Source organism: Oncorhynchus kisutch, linkage group LG6 (assembly GCF_002021735.2).
Source record: "Oncorhynchus kisutch isolate 150728-3 linkage group LG6, Okis_V2, whole genome shotgun sequence".
NCBI classification, from domain to species: Eukaryota; Metazoa; Chordata; class Actinopteri; order Salmoniformes; family Salmonidae; genus Oncorhynchus; species Oncorhynchus kisutch.
In genome coordinates, this window is record NC_034179.2 from 84,439,684 (window position 1) to 84,447,554 (window position 7,871).

The following is a 7,871-nucleotide window of genomic DNA, read 5'->3' on the forward strand; positions in this document are numbered from 1 at the left end:
GTGTGTGTACTGTATGTTTATGTGGCATCGGTATGCTTATGTATGTTATGTGTTTATGTGCATGTGTAGTGTATGTGAATGTGTGTTTTTTGTTGTAAGAGTGACAGTGTTGTGTGTTTGAGTGAGTGTGTATATAGTGTATATATACTGGAGCTGTCTGGAGGAAAAAACATGGCTCCTCCTCTTTCTGTCATCTCTAATCTCCCTCTTTTTCCTCTCTCCTTCTTATCTCATTTGAGGGATATTCTCCCTTTCTTTATCTACCCTTTTTATGTCAACTTCTTATCTCTTTTTCTCTTTATCTCTATCTGTTTTACAGGGCTGTACTGTAAAAATGACTCTTCACTTAAACTCCATGGATGAATTATGAGTATCCATCATATGAGAAACAGGTGTTGCATTGATGTCCTTACCCAGCCTTTTGTGTGCGAATACTGTGAAATCAGGACATTTCATAAAATACAACATGACAATTCTCAGGTTATACATTTTAGGGTGTTTATTGAAAAGTAAATCTCACCTCTTTGACAAAATCACAATTTTTATACAGGTAATAACTAATCCCTTCAGACAGGAAGACAGACAGATAGATCCAGACAGCAGACATGAAGGATGTTTCATCGGGAGGTAATTAGGTCAGGCTTGGCCACAGTTGTCATTCATCATCGGGCGAGTCAAAGCATTGAAACCCACCGACAGCGATGAATGTGAACCGGGACCCTGCTCTGTGAGAGTTGGTGAAGAGATAGAGTCTTTTCCTTATGACATCATAGTGGGTGAAGAGATAGGGCCTTTTCCTTATGACATCATAGTGGGTGAAGAGATAGAGCATTTTCCTTATGATATCATAGTGGGTGAAGAGATAAGGCCTTTTCATAGCAACATCACTGCTCACTGAAGGACCCTCGTCGGCAGCCATCTTGGTAAGCGCTACAGTGTGTGTGTGTGTGTGTGTGTGTGTGTGTGTGTGTGTGTGTGTGTGTGTGTGTGTGTGTGTGTGTGTGTGTGTGTGTGTGTGTGTGTGTGTGTGTGTGTGTGTTTTAGTGCGAGTGTGTGTGCAAAGATGTGAACTCAAGAGGCAGGGTACACTCAACACTCGATGGTTTCTCTAAGTCACAAACTCACCGACAGCGTTGAATGTTCACTGGGACATGAATGCTATAGACAGATAGACTATCAGACCTGCATACAGCCTACTGTGTCATAACCTGTTTTACTATGTTTTACTGTGTGTAATAGGTGCAAACCAGTAACCTGGTGCTTCTTAGTAAATATGGAAAAAATAAATGTTTAAAAAGTCCCCAATATAGAATGTATCATAACACACAATCTGGATTACATACACCTGTACACATAAAACCCCAATATAGAATGTAACATAACACACAATCCAGATTACATACACCTGTACACATAAAACCCCAATATAGAATGTAACATAACACACAATCCAGATTACATACACCTGTACACATAAAACCCCAATATAGAATGTAACATAACACACAATCCGGATTACATACTCCTGTACACATAAAACCCCAATATAGAATGTAACATAACACACAATCCAGATTACATACACCTGTACACATAAAACCCCAATATAGAATGTAACATAACACACAATCCAGATTACATACACCTGTACACATAAAACCCCAATATAGAATGTAACATAACACACAATCCAGATTACATACACCTGTACACATAAAACCCCAATATAGAATGTAACATAACACACATCATAACACACAATCTAGATTACATACACCTGTACACATAAAACCCCAATATAGAATGTAACATAACACACAATCCGGATTACATACTCCTGTACACATAAAACCTCAATATAGAATGTAACATAACACACAATCCGGATTACATACACCTGTACACATAAAACCCCAATATAGAATGTAACATAACACACAATCTGGATTACATACACCTGTACACATAAAACCCCAATATAGAATGTAACATAACACACAATCCGGATTACATACACCTGTACACATAAAACCCCAATATAGAATGTAACATAACACACAATCCGGATTACATACTCCTGTACACATAAGCAGTGATCAAAAACATTGCTTGCTCTATGGGGATTTAGGATGGGTATCTGTATAGCACTTTGTGACAACTGCGGATATAAAAATGGCTTTATAAAATACATTTGACTGAACAAAGTACAGTGGGAAATCCCAATCTAACTTGCATATAGAATGACATGTATAGATGACAACTCATAAATTGCCATCTATTTCACACACATGCTCCCGAGTGGTGCAGCGGTCTAAGGCACTGCATCTCAGTGCTTGAGGCGTCACTACAGACATCCTGGTTCGAATCCAGGCTGTATCACAGCCGGCCCGTGATTGGGAGTCCCGTAGGGCGGCGCACAATTGTCCGGGTTTGGCCGGTGTAGGCCGTCATTGTAAATAAGAATTTGTTCTTAACTGACTTGCCTAGTTAGATAAAGGTCAAAAAAGAAAGACTTGCCTCCTCTTACCTTATGTTTTGGGAACATAGCAGGGTCCTGTGCAGTGTTTGGTCAGAGGTTCAGACCCAGCAAGAGGAGGAGAAGAAGAGAGAGGGAGCGGTAGGTCTTGTTCAGTGTTTGGAGGTTGCTGTGCTGCTGAGTGAGGTATAGCATAGCCACTGTGGGGTTGATCATCTGATTGTGGGGGAGGGGAGAGCGAGTTAAGGGTGAGGGGGGTCACCGGGTAGAGAGAAAGTGGGGGAGAAGGAGAGGAGGAATGGTTGGAAGGAGTAGAGGTAGGGAGGGAGGGAAAAAGCGGGAGGGAGGCTGTCTGGGCAGGGGGGTGTTGATCGATTCCAGGCTTGGCGTTTCCAGACAGGCTGAATGGTCAGAGGTCACCTGGTCTCATTTCCTATGAAAGAGAGGTTGTGTGTGTCTGTCTGGTTTGGCCATGCGTGTGTTTGTCTGTCTGCTCCCGCACTCCTCCTGCATGGGGCTGGGCTGGCTGCTCACATAACAAGATCACATGGACATACCGCCAGCAACAAACATCTAAATAGATACTAACACCCATGCACACCCCCACTTACACACACAGCTGTAGCCTACACACTTATTAAAACCCACGTTATACATGTAGAATTACCCACGGACATAAACATATACATATATCCAAAACATCTCGGCTATTTATATATTTGCACACATAAACAAACACACATGTACGTATATATTGGTAGGCTACATATATACAGGGCTGGACGTAAAATGTTTTAGCCACTTGTCTAACACACACATTTATTGTACTATCCTTGTAGGGACCAAACAATTGATTCCCATTCAAAACCCTATTTTCCCTAATCCCTAACTCAAGACCTAACCCCTAACCCTTATTTCTAGCCCTAATCTTAACCTTAACCCTAAACCTAACCCCTAAGCCTAAAAAAGCATTTTTCTTGTGGGGACTGGCCAAATGTCTGAATTGTACTTGTTTAACTATCCTTGTGAAGGCTTCTGGTCTCAGACCTCTGGTCCACACAAGGATAGGAAAACCAAACCACACAAATTGCAGACAGAGAGAGCATGCTAATTGCCACCACACAGACAGTGATGGAGTGGGGACACTTAACACTCCACTGTTAGCACAACTCTCTGCTAACAACAACCAAAATAAACATTTAGCATTGACCCTCACACACCCTCACATGCAAACACTTATGTACGCACAAGTCCACACACACACAGAGCGAAGGGGAAGCCAGGGTTTTACTCGGTCTCTGTTTGATAAAGCTGAACTGCTATGTCAGGGTCAGTGAATTGGTGTGTGTGTGTGTGTGTGTGTGTGTGTGTGTGTGTGTGTGTGTGTGTGTGTGTGTGTGTGTGTGTGTGTGTGTGTGTGTGTGTGTGTGTGTGTGTGTGTGTATGTATGTGTGTGCGTGATGCGTGTGTGTATATGTGAATGAGAAGACAGATTACAGCCCTTGATGATGGTCTAGGTCTCAGCATTGTGGTGGCTGGAGTGTGAAGTGAGGAAGAGTGGGGGAGGGTCTGAGAGGAAGGATAGGGTCATGACCAACCCCCGTCCCCACTTCTCCTCCCACCTGGGACTTGAACCCATGACCCTATGGTGAATGAGTTCAAGGGAGCCACCGCCATTACTGTGAACTGTGTGTGGGTGTGTGTCTGTGTTTCACATGAAGGTTCTGTGTGTTACATACTTGCATAAGTCTGCGTTTACTTTTGTTAGTGTGCGTGCGTGCGTGCGTGCGTGCGTGCACCAGTCCCAATTGAAGTGAATGGCAATTGCACAAAAGTATTGATCCAGTCTGGGGCAGGTAGACACAGACTCAGTCACCCAGAAGAGGGGGAAGGTCCATCACCATTCCCATTACCTCTGACATCTTCATCAATAACCCTCACAACACACACGTTAATGTATTATGCCTAACGCTCTAAAAAAGACACACATTCCGTGGCATGGATTCAATTAGTACTATCAAACCGACATGGGTAAGACGACAACATGCACTGTCACTACTATCATACTATCATATAACACTCTGAGGTGTGAATGGAAATCACTCACCACAAATAAATTAACTCGCTGGAACTCATACTATTGTGAAAATGTTCTCCATGCATCACTACATAGATGCATATTAAAACACTAGCCATGCAAGCCTCCATTAAATAGCCCCCAGTAGCTGCATCATGCATTAATGTCCAAGCACACAAACAGCCCTTGACACATTTGTCACATCATATTTATGTCTGGTTGTAAGAAACTCTTCCATAGGATGACAATGAACTCAGATGTTATATCCAGATCTATGAAAGTGCTATGTCCTTTCTTACAACATGAAGATATACTTTATATACAACATTACAAGCAGGATATAAACATAGTAAATGACTGTAATGATTTGAGATAGATTGCAGGTAGAATGCACTTACCCTCTGTCCTCCTGTGTCCAGCCCCGACACATGCAGCCAGACACTCTGTCTCTCTCTCCTCCTCTCTGCCCCCTCCGTACGCCAAGCCCCGTTTCTCTCCCTCGCCCCGCATTCCTCTATCTCTGTCTATCCCTTCCTTTACCCCCTCTCCTTTACATCCTCTATTCTCCCGGTTTGCAAACTCTGCCCTCTCTTTCTCTCTCTCTATTCTCACTCATCCGTCTCCTTCACCCCCCCCCCCCCCCCCCCCCCCCCCCCAGTGCCTCTCCCTGTTTTGTATTTCCTTCCTCCCCCTCCCCGGTCTATCACTCTCTTTCTCTCTCCTTCTTCACCTCTCCAATGTCTTCTTCCTGCTGCTGTAAACTTAACTGCAGACTGTCTGGTGTTTCTGTGCCTGTGTGTGTGTGTGTGAGAGAGAGAGAGAGAGAGAGAGAGAGAGAGAGAGAGAGAGTGAGTGAGGGAAGTGCAAACCAGGACATGCAGCCTGTGTCAGTTTGAATGAATATTGTGCACGCTCTGCTTCTCCCTATCCCCCCTCTCTGCCCCTCCTCCACCCTGTCTCTCTCTCCCTCTCATGTGTGCTTGCATACTCTCTCTCCCACCTTCAAAAATGTTCACACTCCATTTATATTTATACACATGCCGCCCTTAATCCCTGTCATTCCACTATCTTTATTCTTTCTTTCTTTCTCTTGCACACACACACACACACACACACACTGTATTTATTAACCCCCTTTCTATAATACTATAATGTAAATGCTGCTAGATTCCAAGTCTTTTGTAACTGAAAGACTATAGACTCACAGGCATGTCATTATTTATTGGGAGATATTTGGAGCTATGATGTTTCCTTTTGTAGTCGTACAACTTCGATAAAGAAACTAAAACAAATCTAAATTTAGCCAAATGTGCCAAAAAATGGCAAGTGAAACAAAAATACTGTTACCTGTGTTTTGTATCTTCCATAGAGTTTGGATGGATGCATTGGTTCAAATTTTATGAATGTAATATGCATGAAATAAAACTAACCAAAGCCGAACACAAATAATAAATAAGCTTGCTGTTTGTGGGATAAACCTAAAAACAGAACAATTCCCCTGCGTTATTGATAAACCTCTCCTCCAATATCATTGTTCCTCTACTCTTCCTCCTGCTCTCTACCCCTCTCTCCATCATCCGCTCTCCTTCCTTAGTTACATATTGATTAGTTAGTGTGTATGGGGCTGGTGCTGCTGTGGTCTTTGAGGCCAACATGGTGGCCAGACAATCACCTAAAGAATTATGTGAAAAAGATATGGGACAACAATGCCAACATTCTCCAGAGACTATTCCTGTACTGGTGAGTGGAACTGGATAAGAGCTTTTCCTTGTTCCAGTGTCTCTCAACCTTGGGCCATGCGGGACCGGACATGATATTGCTATTCCTTCTTTGTGGACCACTTACATTGCAACAAACACTTGAGAGTTCACTAAATCTGTATAAGATAACAATCTGGCAAACCAAAAGAGCAGCAGAGGAACATCGCTTTAGTCTATGACATCATGGTCATCCTCTCCCAATCCATGTATAGAATATGAGGCTGAATATCCTGTACGTCTGGTCCTGTCCTAATCCCATAGACCTGCAACTTGGACTGAGGGGTCGGCGTAACATAGTAAATGAAAATCCGGGACACTGAAATTAGTATGATATGTTATGTTTGGTATTGTCACGGATCCCTCTGGAACTTTCATTACATACACCTGTCCCCTATTCCCACTGATTAGTACTTGTATAAGTTTGTCCTTTGGTTTCCATTGGGCTGTCGATTATTGTTACTATGTCCGTTGGTGCGTGTGAGTACCTGTGCTGTGTGTTTTGGCCTTTATGCCATTGTGGATTGCGCAGATGATTACGGGTCTTGTCCAGTGTGTTAATTATTGTGCGCGTGTGTTATTTATTAGAGGTACTCCTCACTCTTTTGTTTGGGTTTCTACCCTGTGTTTTTGTTACGTGTTTGTTTGGTCTTCGTCCCCGTGCCTTTACACGGCACGCCATAATTTGGGGCTTAATAAAAAACCTTATTACGCATTCCTGTGTCTGTCTCCCGAATCATGAATGTCCATCATCCATTTTGTATGATATGTTACAAATGACAATTTGTATGATATGTTATAAATTAAAATTAATATGACAAACCCAAAATGGTTTTCCAGTAGATTATTATTGTTCAAAAATGGCCTTTATGCCTTTATACAGATTACAACTTCTCATTTCCTACTAATTGAAAATGAAATTGTTTAAAGTATCGCCCTTTCTTAAACAAGCCATACAATTTCAGTTTTAGCCTCCAGAAAAGATAGAACAAATATTACAACAAATGTTATGATTAAATATAATGATGAATAAAAAAATGTTTGTTATGGAAAAAAAATGTTTAAATATGGTATTATATTTGTTAATGTTATGAATAGAAACGGAAGAGTTGTCACATACTCCCATATATTTTCAATAACTGCATATCTGCTCAATCCAAATTTACAACCAATTGATTGCAGCACTACCACAAAACTGGAGGAGGCAAGTGGAAAACGGAGAAGGTAGGGAACTTGTTTACCTGCCATATATTAAAGATACAAATTGGCTGAAAGGAACTGGCATAAATAGAATAATATACCAGTTTCATCTGAGGATAAAAATGTTGACAGTTGCGCCATACAGGGTGCAACATAAATAGGAGGAACTTTTGTACCAATTCCATGGCATATGGTCTATGAACTGGTACAACAAACTACACTTGATTCAACACTTAAAGAGTTTTTCAATTTAAATTATTATATACAATTATTGCCACCAATAGATTGCTATATATATGGGACATACAACAATCTCAGCTCTGTAGATTTTTCTGCGAAGAGACAGAATCAATAGTTCATT